The sequence below is a fragment of the Corythoichthys intestinalis genome, chromosome 11 (genome assembly GCF_030265065.1).
Source record: "Corythoichthys intestinalis isolate RoL2023-P3 chromosome 11, ASM3026506v1, whole genome shotgun sequence".
Lineage (NCBI taxonomy): Eukaryota > Metazoa > Chordata > Actinopteri > Syngnathiformes > Syngnathidae > Corythoichthys > Corythoichthys intestinalis.
The window spans coordinates 6,368,650-6,386,197 of NC_080405.1; the positions used below are offsets into that span (position 1 = coordinate 6,368,650).

Consider the following 17,548-nt stretch of genomic DNA (forward strand, 5'->3'; position numbering starts at 1 on the left):
CTCCCATTTGACTGTCTTTAAGAACTGCGTTCTAAACTTGATGTTGGTTTAAAGGTCTAGTGCTTTGCAATCACATTCAATATCTGAACGGGAGATACCAATTATTTCAAAGTTGGTGGCTCTTGAAAATGGGCGGCTCTGGATGGGCTAAAAGAGCAGAAGGGCGACAATGACAGGAGGAATCACGCAAGCTCATTCATTGGAGTTGTGCCAAAAAATCAGCATCATTTATTTATCATATATTTAAGAAAATGGTCATGCATATTTCCAGTGATATTTCACCCAGTTGACCAATCGCTGGGATGGAATGCGTCACTTGGTCACACACACTGAGCTGAAGAGCACCCATTGGCCAACAGCGGGTTTGCTCAAATCGAGATTACAACTGTGGAATAAAGTGAGGAAATTCTTGTTACCCAGCATTACCTTTAGATAGGTCAAAGGAAGATCAGTAAAATACAAGCATGCGAAGGGCACTGTGGCTTAGCTGGTCAAAGTGCCTGTCTAGTAAACAGGAGATCCTGGGTTCAACTCCCAGCAGTGCCTGCAGATGCTTTATGGAGTCTTTGAGAACATTGCACTAAATTTGAGTGGAAAGGCTTGTTTTTTGAAGTAATTGTCTTTAGCATTGAGGCGCAAGCCACTTGCCATTGACTCGACACCGATGCATGGCTACGCCCAACTTCCCTCTGAAATTAATGGCAGCTTGCAAGTTCTCTAGCCCTGACCCCCAACGGCTCTAAGGTGTTTTTTTTTTTTCAGAATCCGACACATGACTTGATGTGAGTCTCACCTCCCATTTTGTAACTTCTAGAAATGTAATACTGACAATAGGTTTTTCTTTTAATGATTACATTAGAAAACTAACAATGGTTTATTCCTTAGCATATTGTTATAATTGCTTTTAATGATTACATTTAGTAGGCGCAAGGTCAGCGCACTCGGCTGTTAACCGAGAGGCTGGTGGTTCGAATCCACCCAGGGACGTCTGACTTTAAGAACTGCGATCTGTGCTGGCTTTTGATTTCAAGGTCTAGTGCTTTGCAATCACATTAGGTATCTGAACTATATAGATTCCAATTAATTTCAAACTTGGTGAATCTTGACAATGGGCGGCTCTGCATGGGCTAAGAGAGCATAAGGGTGACAAGGACAGGTTTCACCCAGGCTCATCCATGGGACTTGTGCCAACAAAGCAACATCATTTATTTATCTTAAGGAAATTGTTACACATATATACAGTGCTGTTCCACCCAATTGAACATTCGCTGGGATGGGATGCATCACTCAGTCACACACGCTGAGCTGAAGAGCATCCAGTGGCCAGCAGCGGGTTCGAGATTACAACTGTGAAATAAAGTGAGGAAATTCTTGTTACCCAGCATTGCTTTAAGCAAGGTCCAATGAAGATCAGTAAAGGATTAAGATGCAAAGGGCGCTGTGGCTTAGCTGGTCAAAGTGCCTGTCTCGTAAACAGGAGATCCTGGGTTCAACTCCCAGCAGTGCCTTCAGTTTGCTTGATGGGGTCTTTCAGAGCATTGCACCAAATTTGAGTGGAAAGGCTTGGTTCATTGACGTAATGGTCTTTATTAGCATTGTTAAGAAAACCTCTTTGTGCCAAGCCACTAGCAACAATCTGCCATTGACTGGAAGTGTATGCACAGGTACACCCAACTTCCCTCGAAAATTAGAGGCAACTTGCAAGTTCTCTAGCCCTCATCCCCAACGGCTCTAAGGTATTTGTTTTTTCAGTATCTGACATTTTACTTTATGTGAGTGTCACCTCACATTTTGTAACGTCTAGGAATTTAAAAATGACAATTGTTTATTTTTTAGCATATTGTTATAATTTCTTTTCATGATTATTATTATTATTATTATATATTATTATTCCATGGAATGCTTTAACAGTTTTAACTCTGTGGCATGATGCATTATCATCTTGGAAAATGAAAAACATATTTTCAATTGAAGGGATAAAAAAGCTGTCTAAAATTTCAATGTAAACTTGTGCATTTATTGAAGATTTAACCACAGCCATCTCCCCACTGCCCTTGCCTGACATGCAGCCCCATATCATCAAGGACTGAGGGAATTTGGATGTTTTCTTCAAGCAGTCCTTTTTGTAAATCTCACTGGAACAGCACCAAACCAAAGTTCCAGCATCATCACCTTGTCCAATGCAGATTCTTCACTCTTGACACCTTGTCCAATGCACATTCTTGACCAATGCAGATTCTTCACTCTTGACACCTTGTCCAATGCACATTCTTGACTCTTGACAAGGTGATGATGGTGGAACTTTGGTTTGGTGCTATTCCAGTGAAATCTAGAAAGAGGGCTGCCTGAAGAAAACATTAAAATTCCCTCAGTCCTTGATGATATGGGGCTGCATGTCAGACCATAAGGGCGACAATGACAGGAGGAATCACACAGGCTCATTCATGGGGCTTGCGCCAACAAAGCAGCATCATTTTTTATCTTAGGGAAATGGTCTAGCACAGAAACGTGTTCCACTCGGTTGACCAATCGCTGGGATGTGTTGTGTCACTCAGTCACACACACTGAGCTGAAGAGCACCCATTGGTCAACAGCGGGTTTGCTCAAATCGAAATTACAACTGTGGTATCATGTCAGGAAATTTTTGTTACCCTTTTAGCAAGGTCAAAGGAAGATCGGGAAAGGAGTACAATTGGAATGCAAAGGGCGCTGTGGCTGTCAGGGAAGCTCAAGTTTGAACTCCGAGACAAGTATCAACAGATAACAAAATGAGAATAATGAATCAGACAGCCAAGGATTGCCTGCTTCGAAAACTTTTATATACCATGATATATCACGGGTACAGAATTGTATGACCCAGCTAGGAGCTGAGATCACCCAGAAAGTACAACGTGGATACACAAGTCAAGAGTTTTTATATCCGTTGAAAGGGGGTTGCTTACTGTGTAACAACACCTTTTTCGGAAACACAAGTGAATACCTTTTATGGAAACAAGTGATGATTCATTCCACAGAAACATAGGGGAAAGTTATTCTTGTCCAACTCTGGTGGTCTTTCACAAAAACATTCAGAGCCTGTCCTTGGAACAGCCTGCTCCTGGACAGGAATGCATGTTTTTGGACGATAAGGAATCAAACCAGAAAAGGAATCATTCAGGGCATATTGAAAAACAGGAACATAGCAAATCATATTTGGGCATATTGTAATACCGTCTACAGTCGTCAAGGCCATAAGAAAGCGCACTCAAAAAGATTACAACAGATTAATCTATAATGTTCTAATGCAAGCATAACAAATATATACAAAATATGAAATGATAATGGTTGTGTTTTAAGCATGAATAAAATTCTTTCACAGTGGCTGAGCTGCTCAAAGTGCCTGTCTAGTAAACAGGAGATCCTGGGTTCAACTTCCAGCATTGCCTACAGTTGCTTAATGGGGTCTTCCAGAACATTGCACCAAATTTAAGAGGAAACCTTTGGTTCTTTGAGGAAACTGTTTTTAGCAATGTCAAGAAAACCTTTTTGTGTCAAGTCACTTTTTCTGAGACTTGAGGCAACAATATACCTGCCACGTTTGGGTGCCTTCTCAGTTATTTTCCTTTCATTCCAGCACATGAATCAACTAGATGGGCGGGGCTGCACAACACACCTGCGACGCATCAGGAGCACTTATTATTTAAGGACTCCTGTCACCATACACAAGTGTCGGACTATTGCATATGCTTGTTACCTACCTTGCTTACCGCTGTGTGCTCATCGTCATCCTCGGTGCTTCCCGACATTCTTCGGTTGTGTTCTGGTGTGATCTTATTTACTTTTGTGCTCTTTTGGATTTTGTAGTTAGAATTTTGTACTCAGTTATATTCACGCCATCTTGCGTGCTCTCTTAGTTGTACTTTGTTATACTTGCGCTTTCCAGCGTGCTCTCTCAGTTATACTCGTGTTTTCTAGCGTGCTCTCTCTGTTGTACTTTGTTATACTCGTGTTTTCTAGCGTGGTCTCTCAGTTGTACTTTTTTATACTCGCGTTTCCTAGCGTGCTCCCTTTGTTGTACTCATTAAATACAAACATTCGCTCTACTGATCTCCGGGTCTGTGTTTTGGATCCACATTAACGGCTTGCCGTTCCTAACAGAATAGTCCGACCATGGATCCCACAGACTCGGAGGGTATTTGCCATGCGCTTGCCGGTCATGGCCAGATGATCAGCAAGCATGAACAATCATTAAATGAACAGGTGAACGTGATCACCGCTGTTGCGTCCGCTGGGTTAAACGTGTTTAAATTGTGCCTCACCTGCTATCTTGTCCGGGAAAGGGTTAATTCACTGTCAATCGGAAAGGGGTGTGGAGTCGCATTTAAGCGGAAGCTGGGTCGGCGTGGCTGTCATTCACATTCACGTTGCCGAAAGAGACGCGCACCACCGGTGAGTTTGCCGCTCATTTGCTTGTATTTGTATTATGTATTTGCACCTACTGCATTGCTTTAGATGGCTTGGCGTTTCTTTCATGGCGATCACTCAATGGCCTTCCAGTTTGTGTGTTACGAGATCCGCTGAGAGCTGACAGTTGGCGACGAGCGCGTTGGTTTAGCGTAGCCACTGAGTCAATCTCGCAGCGAATCAGCGAGCGGTGCAGGGCACGCGGTGAACCATGGGTAATGTAGTCTCGGGACCCGCTGTATTGGTGCTTATAATCTGAATGCTTGCGGGAAAAAACTACATTTCCTCATGCTGTTAGCCGCCACCCTTTCAAAGCATTGGACGGCGTTCGTGACTTGAAGTGTATAAATGATGCAACTATTGCCTAAAGAATAACGATTAAACGGTTAAAAATGTAAAATGTGATTTTAAAATACTGCATAATAGTTGGTTATTGCAATCTGAGCAATTTAATTGTGAATGAATTATATATATTATGCACAGTGTATTATTTATTCATTTATATATAAAGAAGCTTTGTGTATATTTGTATTTAGCATTATCATAATTTGTATATTTATACACATATATACATTCTTTGCTTGCATTTATAGGTTTATAACCTGCTTGGTGTTTGCTATTTACTACTCCAAAACAAATCAACAATAAAAAACCAACAATATACTGTGAGCACAAGCCGAGTTATCCAGTGTGTTCTCTTTCGGATCCCTTTCGGCGGGGAAAACGCCACAAAAAAGCGTAAACGGCCGAACAGTTATAAACCGGTGCACTGATCTGGGCTAGTGCAGCATCAGCTTGGTAACCAGGAGGCAAAACCAATCCAGCCCTGGTCAACTTAACACTCCAGTAATTTATTGGAGCTGACAGGGACCTAAACCTGGACAAACAATTGTGCCATCCTGGGAAGCGTTCTGTAGCCGGATATTGGACGGCACCTGAAGCTAATCAAGTCAAATCACCTGCTTGAATTCCTGTTGAGCTCGGGCAAAGGAGCCAGTCACCAACAAAGTGGAGAAAGGTCCCCAGCACGGACCCCATTGGTTGAATAGTCGGCTCTCCGGCCAACAAAAAAGGGAATTGAGATGGACGACTTGAAAAAACTTAAAAGTGCTCGTTCAAAAGCGCAGGCGTCATTCACAAGAAAAGGAAATGCACTTACTACTTATTTGGCGGCTGGACTTCTGGATCCAAGTGAGGTTCCAAAAGAATGGAGGAGTCTCAAACTGGACTTCTCTAAAGTTGTTGATACAGGGCTTGAGTACGCCCACGCCTTGAGAGAGTCAGATGATGAAAGGGTTAAAGAGTCCGCTTTGGACGTTGACAGGCTGACTGCTGAGTGCGAGGCAAAGTTCCTAGAGGTGAAACGAGCCACCCAAGAAGCCTTTTGGAATGGCTACGCCGAGGAAATGTTTTCCGCCCAGGCTAAAGTCGCTGAATCTGCAGTTGCTCAGGCTGAAGAGGACGAAGTCAGCCCTCAACAACCAATTAAGGACCGCAGGCTTAGGAATAAAGGTCTGGACAGAGAGGTCTCGGAACTCGGTGACATGCTGGTGGAGTGGAAGGAATTGGTTCCTGCCTCTAGGTTGATTGATCTGAGGTTATGCTACCGAACATTGAGGAAGAGGCTCCTGGCTTTGTCAGACAAGCTGGAAGAGGAAGAAATGGAAGAGCAAAGTGGTGAACCACTGGCCCCAAATTCCGGAGTGGGAGCGTCCAGGATGGACAGGCAGTCTCCCCCAGCCGAGTCTGTCAAACTAAAACCAGGACCTGACACCTGGAAAGCATTTACTCCAAACCCCAAACACAATCACCCAGCCTTTCTCACCACAAATCGACAACAGTAATGTTCAGGGAGCTATCGCTATAAAGCCCCAAATCAGTCTTGAAAGGGCAAGACTACCCAGTTTTTCTGGTGATATGAGGGACTACTACAGGTGGAAGGCTGAATGGGTGAACCTGGAGTTATTAGGCAACCCATATGGAGCTGAATCTGTGAAAAAGTTCCACCTTCTAAGCAGCCTGCATGAAAAGGTTAAAAGGGAACTTGTTCTATCCAGCTGTGGTTCAGCCGATGATGTATTCAGGCTGCTGGATAACAAGTATGGAAACAGGCAGAAGATCGTTTGGTTGATCACCAACGAGGTCCAGGCTCTTCCCCCTCTGAAAAGTAACAACCCCAGAAAAACCATTGAACTAATACAGGCTGTGGAAAGAGCACTTTGCAACCTTCAGATTCTTAGAGAAGAGGATGCTGTAAAAAATCGGGTGGTCTGCCAGTCTCTCGAGAGCAAGCTTCCCAGCACACTGAAAAAGGAATGGATCATGCATAAGTCCAACCCTGCTTCTGGATTCTCTCCAACAAACCACTTTGATTGCCTCTTGGAGTTCCTGAAAAAACAAGAGGAGATTCTGGAGGAATTGGACCAATTAGAGCCAAGCTCAGTGGAAAAGGATGCAATGGAGAAAAGTTTATCGGTTGTTAAGGTGAGGAAAGCCTCCACTAAATCCACAACTGGTCAACAAGACGTTCAAGCTAAATGCACTATGTGCGGTGACAACAAGCATGCTGGCAGGCTATTTGCGTGCAAAGCCTTCAGAGAACAAGACCTTGCTGGTAAGAAGGCTCATCTGAAGAAGATTGGGTCATGCATCAAATGCTTGCGGCCTCACACCAAGGATGGCAACGGCTGTACCCAGAGATTCCTTTGCCCAAAGCCAACCTGTAGGGGATCAGGGGTTTCGGACCACAACTATCTCCTCTGTCCCAAGCCACCTACTCCAAAACAGGATGAGAGTGAGGACCGGAACAGCACACAAGCTGAAGGAAAGAGCCTTGGCTTGACCAAGAGACAGGAGGAGTTTTTGGCAGAACTCACTCCAGAACAAAGAGAAAGGTGCAAGAAGGTTTTCTCAAACAAAATCTCATCAACTGTATGCAGCAACACTGGAGATGAACTGAAGGAACACCCAGTAGTGATGATGCTCCTGAAAGCAACAACAAATTCAGGCTGTCTAATTGGCACCCTCATCGACCTCGCCTCCGATACAAACTACATCACTCATGAAGCAGCCAACCGCCTTGGTCTATCTGGCGACAACATCAAGCTGATAGTCCATGGGGTGGGGGGTATGAGGAAGACTGTCCTGACAAAGAGATATTCCCTTCGGCTGAGGGTGAAATCACCCAAAGGTAACGTAGCAGACCACAAGATACTCTGTTACGGCCTGGAGAAAATTGCTGAGGTGAATCAGCCAGTCTCACCCAAGCAATTACAAAAATTCTTCCCTGATGTTCCTGCTGATGAGCTGGTACGGCCAAGGAAGATAGACCTTCTTGTCAGTCACCGTGAGGGTCGGCTTGTTCCTCAGCCAACCAGGATTGTGGGAGACCTTGTGCTCTGGGATGGCCCGTTGGGCAAGACAGTCGGAGGAACCCACCCCAACCTCATTGAGGCTGTCGACCTTGCCGTGTACTGCTCTGACACCCACCTTGCAAGGAGCATGAGATGTGCTTCGGTGGCATACAAAGAGACCGTCTTTGACCAAGCAGCAGAGGAGAACACAGTTTCCCAGAGCTTCACGGCCACAAACAAGAAGGTCCTTGAATGGTTCAAGTGGGATAGTATCGGAGCAGCCTGCAGTCCCGTGTGTGGTGGCTGCAGGTGTGGCAAATGTTCCCCAGGTGGAAAGGAAATGACTCTCAGTGAAGAGAAAGACCTGGAGAGGATAAAAGCCTGCATCACTTACGTGCTGGCTGACAAACACAGCGATTCCCCCCACTGGGACGCAGCGTATCCCTGGAAGGGTGACCCAGCAACACTTCCGGACAACCGTCAAGCAGTTGAGGCGACCTTCAGGAGCACTGAAAAACGCCTAGAAAAGGAACCTGTGTGGAAATTAGCGTACAAAGAACAAATCCATGAAATGGTGTCCAGAGGAGCTGCTGTCAAACTCGCCAAGGAAGAAATTGACAGCTGGACTGGTCCAACTTGGTACATAAGCCATCTAATAGCACCTAATCCTCACTCCACTTCTACCCCTGTGCGGATCGTATGGAACAGCAGCCAAGAGTTCCGAGGGATGAGCCTCAACAATCTCCTGTACAAGGGCCCCGATGTTCTCAACCCAATACGGGGAGTGCTTTTGAGGTTCAGAAGTGGCCAACATGCTGCACTGGGCGATGTAACAAAAATGTATAACTCAGTGTGGCTGAAGGAAAAGGAAGTCCACCTACATCGCTTCCTCTGGAGGGATAACCTGGAGGATGAGATAGAGGTCTTCGCTGTTGTCAGGGTAAACATCGGTGACAAACCCGCTGGTTGCATCGCCCAAGTTGCCATGAGGGAGACGGCCAACCTTCCCCAGTTTGCTGACAGGGTTGAAGAACGTCGGGTTCTGACCGAGGATAGCTACGTTGACGACATCTTGACCGCTCATGATGACCTCGAAACCCTGCAAAAGATCTCCAGAGGGGTGGTGGACATTCTGAAAGCAGGAGGTTTCCACCTCAAGCCTTGGGTCCTGTCGCACCAAAGTGGGAGGAGTGGTAAACCTTCTGACATCAGGGCTGAAACAAAAGCTCCCAGGACCTTAGTGCTGCCAAACCAAATGAAGGATGAGGAGAACAAAGCTCTGGGTGTCGGCTACGAACCCGAGACAGACAAGCTTCGGCTCCTGACTTCCATCAACTTCTCCAAGAAAATGGGGAAAATGAGAACTGGACTCGATCTGAGTGAAGAGCTGGTCAGGGACTGCACACCAACCCCCTTGACACGGCGTATTCTGCTCAGCCAGATCGCAGGTTTCTACGACCCAATTGGTCTTGCCTCACCAGCCAAGCAAAAGGGAGTCATGCTAGTGCGGGAGTCATTCCAAGAAGCCGGCAAAGACAACCCTGCCAAGGACACATGGGACATCCCTCTCTCGCCCAGACTCCGAGAAGCAGCAATAACACTCTTTGAAGAGTATATAAGACTTAGCCAAGTCAGATTCGAGAGAAGCCTGACACCACCTGACGCTCTAGGCCCACCAATGGGAATTACATTTTCAGACGGGAGCGAATCCTCTTATGGAGCAGTGCTCTACCTTCGGTGGACAACCCCAAATGGGATCATCGTAAAGTTGGTGGAGTCCAAAGCAAAACTCACTCCCCTAGACCAAAAGGGGGACGTGATCAAGGCGGAGCTCTGCGGCGCAGTCTTTGCTACCCGCCTAAGGCAGTACTTTGAAAAGCACTGTCACATTAAAGTACAGCGCTGGATCCACTTCGTTGACAGTCAAACGATCCTGGCAGCCATCCAAAAGGAAAGTTATGGCTACCAAACATTTTTTGCCAATCGAATTGGTGAGATTCAGAAAGCTGGACAAGTGGAGAATTGGAGGTGGATTGAAGGCAGCCGAAATATCGCAGACATCCTCACCAGAGGAGCTTCCCCTGAGGAACTTGGCGAAGGTTCGACGTGGCAGAAAGGCCCCGAGTTCCTACAGTTGCCAGAGGAGGACTGGCCCATGAAAATGGCTAGCGAAATAACAACCTCAGCTGCTGAAAATGTAGGAAAATTACAACGGAAGGGGTTCTCTGCGGTAGTCACCAGGGTCCAACCAGACCATAAGACAAAGACCGGCCCCAAAGACGAAACAACCCTCCAAGAGCCAGAGCAACCAGCTGGTCCAGAACCAGCGCCAGTACTAGGCAAACAAAGAACTTGGAGCACTGGACTGGTGCACCTTGTGGAGCCTCAGCGTTTCAGTTCCCTGTCGAAGTTGTGTGGAACTTTGGCCTGGGCTCGACGAGCCGCTGAGACCTGGCTTAGGAGGCTCAAGACACCAGATCGACTAAAGTGGGAGGAAACCAACTCCATACTGAGTGCTAAGGAAAGAGCAGGAGCCTTCCAAGATCTGGCCCTCGCAGCCCAAGATGGAGTTGAGTTCAATGACTCTACACTGAATCGCTTGGTGGTCCACAAGGAAAAGGACACTGGACTCCTTCTCTGTGGAGGCAGAATCCAGTCCTGGAAGGAAGGTGGGACAGCTGTTCCACTTATCCCATTCCATTCCTGGTTGGCAACCTTGCTGACGAGAGATGCCCATGAAAAGAACCACGAAGGCATTGCTACCACACAGCTGCGGACGAGGAAGAAGGCATGGATAGTACAAGGTCGGAGAATAGTGAAGAAAATCCTGAATGATTGCGTTCCCTGCCGTAAACTGAAAGGGAGAATGTGCCAGCAGATCATGAGCGACTTGCCACCAGAGCGCTCGGAGCGTGCCAGTCGATTTGAGTACACTACACTTGACCTCTTCGGCCCTTTTGAAATCAAGGATGCCGTCAAGAAAAGAACCAGCAAGAAGGTCTGGGGCATAGTGTTTTGTTGCATGGCATCAAGAGCAGTTCATGCAGATCTTGTTGATGACCAATCGTCTGAAAGCTTCCTCCAAGCCTACTCTCGTTTTGTAGCTCTGAGAGGCCATCCAAAAAGACTTTGGTCTGACAGGGGAACAAACTTTGTTGGCGCTAAACCAGCCTTGCAGGAACTGCACAAACACCTGGCGAGCCTGCAGGAAGCTTCCATTAAGAATGAAGCCGCCAAGAATGGAACAGAATGGTCATGGGACTTTCATCCGGCTGACGCACCTCATCGTAACGGAGCTGCTGAAGCTGCAGTAAAGCTCCTGAAAAGAGCCCTTATGAGTCTTGGAGGGACAGAAGGCTCATTCACCTGGAGTGAACTCCAAACCCTTTTCTATCAAGCAGCTAACCTCACAAATGAAAGGCCAATTGATGCCAGAGCACAAATCCAGGAAGACTCAGTCGAGTACATCACACCTAACAGTCTACTCCTCGGACGAACTGGACTTGGAGGCGACACGGATGGCCTCGAGCTTTGCATCCATCCCTGGCGCCGTCTGAGAGCCATACAAATCAGTGTGGACATGTTCTGGTCGAAATGGAGTGAGCTTGCTGGACCTAATCTATTCATTCGGCCAAAGTGGCACCACACGAAGAGGAACGTTGAAGTTGGCGACATCGTGTGGATCGCTGACCAGAATGCCTTGCGAGGACAATTCCGTCTTGGACGGATTCAAGCAGTCTACCCAGACAAGAAAGGACTTGTTCGAGACGCTGATGTAAAGATGTGTGCTGGCCTGCCTGCAGTGCTAGCAGTCAGGCAACGCAGAAAGGACCTACAACAACTGACGACAGTCATCCTCCGGAGAGACATCAGGAGATTGGTTGTCCTCATTCCCACTGAAGAACAGAATGGTTCTGCTAGGCAAGGCACAAGCTGACTGGCTGATGTCATCCATCGCCTGGTTCTGGAGGTACCGCATCATGACATAATTGTCCCGACACCCTTAAGGGTCGGTGGTGCAAGCCAAGCGCTGCCACTGGGACACACATTTGCACATACACGAAGATGAGTACACACATAATTGTGCCCTGACAGTACACACCCCTGTCAGCGTAGGTGCCCGAACAGTGACATTGGCATCATCATCTTCGTTGGCAAGTAAGATTGAACTTTTACTCAATACAAACAAAAAAAAAAAAAAAAAAAAAAAAAAATTGTGATGTGGTGTTAAAGTGGGTGACCTCTCTGAATTATCAGTCGGTCAAGTGGGAGGTGTTGCGTCCGCTGGGTTAAACGTGTTTAAATTGTGCCTCACCTGCTATCTTGTCCGGGAAAGGGTTAATTCACTGTCAATCGGAAAGGGGTGTGGATTCGCATTTAAGCGGAAGCTGGGTCGGCGTGGCTGTCATTCACATTCACGTTGCCGAAAGAGACGCGCACCACCGGTGAGTTTGCCGCTCATTTGCTTGTATTTGTATTATGTATTTGCACCTACTGCATTGCTTTAGATGGCTTGGCGTTTCTTTCATGGCGATCACTCAATGGCCTTCCAGTTTGTGTGTTACGAGATCCGCTGAGAGCTGACAGTTGGCGACGAGCGCGTTGGTTTAGCGTAGCCACTGAGTCAATCTCGCAGCGAATCAGCGAGGGCACGCGGTGAACCATGGGTAATGTAGTCTCGGGACCCGCTGTATTGGTGCTTATAATCTGAATGCTTGCGGGAAAAAACTACATTTCCTCATGCTGTTAGCCGCCACCCTTTCAAAGCATTGGACGGCGTTCGTGACTTGAAGTGTCTAAATGATGCAACTATTGCCTAAAGAATAACGATTAAACGGTTAAAAATGTAAAATGTGATTTTAAAATACTGCATAATAGTTGGTTATTGCAATCTGAGCAATTTAATTGTGAATGAATTATATATATTATGCACAGTGTATTATTTATTCATTTATATATAAAGAAGCTTTGTGTATATTTGTATTTAGCATTATCATAATTTGTATATTTATACACATATATACATTCTTTGCTTGCATTTATAGGTTTATAACCTGCTTGGTGTTTGCTATTTACTACTCCAAAACAAATCAACAATAAAAAACCAACAATATACTGTGAGCACAAGCCGAGTTATCCAGTGTGTTCTCTTTCGGATCCCTTTCGGCGGGGAAAACGCCACAAAAAAGCGTAAACGGCCGAACAACCGCGCTAACCACTAGAATAGAGAATATGGCCCCACCTGCACAGTCCGGTGGTGTAGGTAACGCTGCCGCGGCGCCCGATCACTCCGCCCCGTCTCCGGTTGTTCCACCGGCTTCTTTCCGGGAGCCGGTGTTGCCACACCCCCATCATTACGAGGGAGCACCCCGCGCTTGCTGACAATTTCTGCTCCAGTGCTCCCTTGTATTTGACCAACAGCCATATACGTTTGCGAGTGACTGGTCCCGTGTAGCGTATACTATGAGTCTCCTCACCGGTAAAGCGGCCCCTTGGGCAATGGCGGTAAGCAACGCTAATCCCGCAATCCGTCAGTCATTCGAGACTTTTAAGACAGAGTTTGTGTGAGTTTTTGATCACCCGGTTAGAGGCAAGGAGGCAGGCAGCCGCCTGCTGGATTTTTTTCAAGGCAATCTTAGCGTGGCGGACTAGTCCATTCAATTTCGCATTTTGGCCGCGGAGTGCGGTTACGACGAAGCAGCGCTGTGTGGAATTTTTCGGCGGGGGTTGTCATCTGCGGTGAAAGACAAGTTGGCGGCCCGGGAGGATTCTTCGGGTTTGGAAGACCTGATTTCTTTGTCCATAAAATTGGACAATCGACTGAAGGAGCGCGAGAGGGAACGAGCCTTGGAGCAGCAGGGACGTCGTGGGTCGTCGTCGCGGTATAGTCCAGCAGCGATGCGTGCGGACGGCTTCGTCGAATCACCATCTGCCTCTACGCCGACGCGGAGTCCGGTCCTGACGGGGAAGGAGCCAATGCAACTCTGCAGCGGGCGTCTTTCTGCGGAGGAGCGGCGGAGACTGATGAGGGCAGGCTTATGTCTTTACTGTGGCTTGCCGGGGCACCACGTTGCCGCCTGTGACGCGATCTCTTCACGTCGTCCTGGATCTTCGGCCCCTGGGGTTCCTCTCGCCCGAGGGGGGACCAGGTTCGTACATGATGGCAATCAGTCAAATGATTTGCCTCGCAACGAGTAATGAACAAAAACAAACTCAAGTGAAATGAGACTGCAATTGCCGGGAGAAGTTTCGCATGGTGGGGTTAATTTTAGGTTCACTGCTTTAACAGATTCAGAGGCAGATGACTGTTTCATAGACCAGAGTGTTGTTGATGCTCTTAAATGTCCATTAATAAGACTCTCTACTCCTAAAAAGGTTTTAGATCTCGATGGGCGACCCCTGGCGGGCGTAAGGTTTATAACACCTCCGCTTAAAACCAAGCTGTCCGGGAATCATTTTGAGGTCCGTAGTTCCTTGGTTATGCCATGCAAATCGGCTCCGGTTGTGCTAGGGCTCCCCTGGCTAAAAGTGCATAACCCTAATATTGACTGGGCTAAGACACAAGTAGTGACTTGGAGTTCCTTCTGTTACGCGCACTGCTTACGCTCGGCGTGCCTACTTCCTGATCAAGCCCAAACGGTTGCCGAGCCTGTTAAATTGGTAAATGTTCCTGCCTAATACCATGATCTCAAACAGGTTTTTAGTATAGACCAGGCTAAGACCCTGCCTCCGCACCGTCCTTACGACTGCGCCATTGACTTGCAGCCCAACGCCCCACTACCTAGCTCGAGATTATACCAAATCTCTAAACCTGAGCAGGAGGCTATGAGAGAATATATAACCTCTTCCTTGGCAACTGGCCTAATTCGCCCTTCGTCTTCACCATTGGGAGCAGGGTTTTTCTTCGTTGGCAAAAAAGATGGGGGTCTTCGGCCGTGCATTGACTACCAGGGCCTTAATGAGATTACTGTTAAAAACAAATATCTGCTGCCATTGTTAGATTCGGCCTTCGCACTGTTAAAGTCAGTCACCATGTATACTAAATTAGACTTACGCAGCGCTTACCACTTGGTTAGGATTCGGGATGGAGATGAGTGGAAAACCGCTTTCAAAACCCCGCTCGGACATTTTGGAATACCTAGTCATGCCTTTTGGTCTGACTAATGCACCCGCTGTTTTCCAGAGCCTCATAAATGATTTGCTTCGTGACATGCTAAATGTCTTCTGTTTTGTTTATTCAGATGACATCTTAATATTTTCAAGAAGCTTGCAGGAACACCGCCAACATGTCCGCATGGTCCTACAAAGACTTCTGGAAAATAGGTTGTTTGTCAAGACCGAGAAGTGCGAGTTTCACCGCGGGTCAATGCAATTTCTTGGTTTTATCGTGGAAAAAGGGCAACTACGGCCTGACCCAGCCAAAATTCAGGCAGTTGCAGAGTGGCCAACCCCCACTTCACGTAAGCAGTTACAAAGATTCCTCGGGTTTGCCAATTTTTACAGGCGTTTTATCCGGAATTATAGTATGAGGGCCGAGCCCCTTACCAGGTTGACCTCTAATAAACGTCCGTTTGTGTGGTCCTCGGTGGCAGAGGCCGCTTTTGTAAGTCTTAAAAGGGCATTCACTAGCTCTCCTGTCCTTGTTCACCCTTACTCAGATCTTCCTTTTGTGGTCGAGGTTGACGCGCCGAGTTCCGGAGTGGGGGCCATCCTATCCCAGAGGTCTGCAGTCGACCAGAGACTGCACCCCTGCGCCTTCTACTCCCGCCGCCTCACCCCCGCGGAGGCAAATTATGATGTCGGCAACAGGGAGCTGCTCGCTATAGTCCAGGCTTTGCAGGAATGGAGGCACTGGTTGGAGGGGACGGAGGCGCCGTTCCAGATACTCACCGACCATAAGAACTTGGAGTACCTCCGGGCTGCCAAGCGCCTCAACACACGCCAGGCCCGTTGGGCGCTGTTCCTGATGCGTTTCAACTACGTGATTACTTACCGCCCGGGATCACGCAACGGGAAACCGGATGCCTTGTCAAGGTTTCATGAACCAGTGGAGGAGAAGTCTTCAGAGGAGCCTGTTCCTTGCGAGAACCTGATCATCGGCGCACTACGATGGGAGGTCGAGCGGCTTGTGGAAGACTCTCTACGAGGTGTTAGGTTGCCCGGAGGCTGCCCTGCTGGCAAGGTCGTGTTCTGGTTTGATCTTATTTACTTTTGTGCTTTTGGATTTTGTAGTTAGAATTTTGTACTCGGTTATATTCACGCCATCTTGCGTGCTCTCTTAGTTGTACTTTATTATACTCGCGTTTTCTAGCGTGCTCTCTCAGTTGAACTTTGTTATACTCGCGTTTCCTAGCGTGCTCCCTTTGTTGTACTCATTAAATATAAACATTCTCTCTACTGATCTCCTGGTCTGTGTTTTGGATCCACATTAACGGCTTGCCGTTCCTAACAATACCTTTGACTGGAGACCAATGCTAGGGTACACACAACTTCCCTCTAAAATTAGTGGCAACTTACAAGTTCTCGAGCCCCGACCCCCAACAGCTCTAAGGTATTTGTCTATTTTTTCAGTATCCAACATTTTACTTGATCTGAGTCCCACCTCACATTTGGTAACTTCTGGGAATTTAAAATATGACAATATGGCGTGTTTCTTAATATATTCTTATAAATTCTTTTAATGATTATATTTCTTAGTCAACAGTGTCTCTGTGGCGCAATCGGGACGAGTGTCTTTAAGAACTGCGATCCGAGCATTATGTTGTTTTCAAGGTCTAATGCTTTACAATCACATTCAGTATCTGAACTAAATAGATACCAATTAATTTCAATGTTGGTGTATCTGCATTGGCTAAGAGAGCATAAGGGGGACAATTAAGGCTGAGTTATACAGTGGGGAGAACAAGTATTTGATACACTGCCAATGGAAAAACCCATTGAGAGTGTATCAAATACTTGTTCTCCCCACTGTACTTCCGCGTCAGACCTGCACCGTCAAGGAAGACCCGATTTACGACCCTGTGCCGTAGCCTGACGCGGTCCTATTTTTCAGATATTATATATATATATATATATATATTTTTTTTTTTTTTCAAACCCTACCGTCACGTCAACGCATAGTGGGGGAAATGGACTGTGATTGGTTCGCTCAAACTGTTGTTTCCTGTTCAGCGCGAAATCACCGCCATTGTAAAACATTATTTTTTTTACACGCAAAAATGGACCAAGCCGACGGGAGTATCATCGAAGAGCAAGTCTCGTCAAGACATTATTATGATTGCCAAATGGCAAGGTCGGCGATTGGAGGAAAAAAAAAAAAAAACATGGAAGAACCACCGAGACGTGTGTGTTCGGAATCGAGTGGCCACACGAAGCGATGACCCACAAACTGCCAACTTTTTAATCACTTTATGTCGTATTTTTGGTTGGTGCACTTCATCATTTATTTTGTACATATGTTTGCTGTGAGTCTGTGACTTATTTACGCGTCACACTTCAAGTATATGAAGAATAAAGCACAGCTTTGGTGTCAAAAGAGTTGTTTTGATCTTTATATTTCAATAACAGACAGTTCACACATGATACATCATCATTGATTGAGAGTGCCGCTGTGCTTTTTATGATAACGTTAAAATCAAGGCTCTCAACGCAGTTTGGGAAGTTCCATAGACGCCAGAAATCTGCTATGGCTTCCCACCGGCTGGTTGTAGGACACGGCAAACAAATCGGGCTGGAGGGCTTTGCAGACCTTG

At 46.7% G+C, this 17,548-nt stretch overlaps 2 non-coding genes across 2 annotated transcripts; both read left to right on the forward strand.

The window, feature by feature from the left end:
• Positions 1-472: 472 nt before the first annotated feature.
• On the forward strand, positions 473-546 carry trnat-agu (transfer RNA threonine (anticodon AGU)). Its single transcript has one exon. It is a non-coding gene; the product is annotated as a tRNA-Thr (tRNA).
• An 888-nt stretch (positions 547-1,434) lies between these two features.
• On the forward strand, positions 1,435-1,508 carry trnat-cgu (transfer RNA threonine (anticodon CGU)). Its single transcript has one exon. It is a non-coding gene; the product is annotated as a tRNA-Thr (tRNA).
• Positions 1,509-17,548: the final 16,040 nt, after the last annotated feature.